The sequence below is a fragment of the Pseudochaenichthys georgianus genome, unplaced genomic scaffold (assembly GCF_902827115.2).
Source record: "Pseudochaenichthys georgianus unplaced genomic scaffold, fPseGeo1.2 scaffold_481_arrow_ctg1, whole genome shotgun sequence".
In the NCBI taxonomy this organism is placed as follows: Eukaryota; Metazoa; Chordata; class Actinopteri; order Perciformes; family Channichthyidae; genus Pseudochaenichthys; species Pseudochaenichthys georgianus.
Genome location: NW_027263045.1, coordinates 57,073 through 58,079, shown reverse-complemented (window position 1 = coordinate 58,079; position 1,007 = coordinate 57,073).

Here is a 1,007-nt window from a genome sequence, read left to right as displayed (position 1 = left end):
CATTTTCAAATGGATGCTGGAGCCTCCCGCAGGGAAACACTCTGAAATAACCCCTTAATAAAGTATTTTTAAACATCATCCGAGGCGTGTCCCATGTCTCACCTGCCCCACCTCTCTAGACCTCGGCCTGGGTTTTAAACACTTTTAGGGACACTTGGTTGACTTTATTTTAAGGTATTTCCCCCCCCTGTGTGCCTACTAACCCGTGTGTATTTTATATTTTACATATTACATATTTGTTTTGTATTATACATATTTTAACATTTGGGTTGATGTGATATTTATTACCAGTACTAATTTTACTTGCATGCCGATTTTAAACAAAGTCAACCTCGGTCCGTTTAGCCAGATGTTTTTTAACCCAACCAGGTATTTTACCAGATGCTGTGGGACGCAGCCTCGGACACTCCACCGGGGGAGAACCCCTTCGGGGGAGCAGGAGTACAGGTTTGAACCCCGCCGCATACGCTCTGTGCTGCAGCCGCTGCTCTCTTTTATCCCTTTTATTCCATTTTTTAAAAACATTTTTAACCCAGACCAAACAGGGCTTTTATAAACTTTTGGTTTTACTACAGGAGTTTTTAAACACAAAATATTGACCCGAGAGCCCGTTACCCAAGACCCTTACCCTAAATCTAACCAAGTCTTCACCCTAAAATTAATGATTCCCCTTATGGGGACCTCCATTTTGTCCTCATAAGGGAGGCGAGTCCACACACACACACACACACACACACACACACACACACACACACACACACACACACACACACACACACACACACACACACACACACACACACACACACACACAGTCCTCCAGTCAGACGCCAGCAGTCTCTACACAGGTGGAATGTGCTTCCAATGAAAAAATAAATAAATTGATAAATAATTTTTTTTTTCACACATATTTTCATTCAAGATTCGAAGGTTTTATTGTCATTGTCATATTTTTGTGTCACATTATTAATATAGTATGAGCAGATTAGTAACAAACCACACAAAGA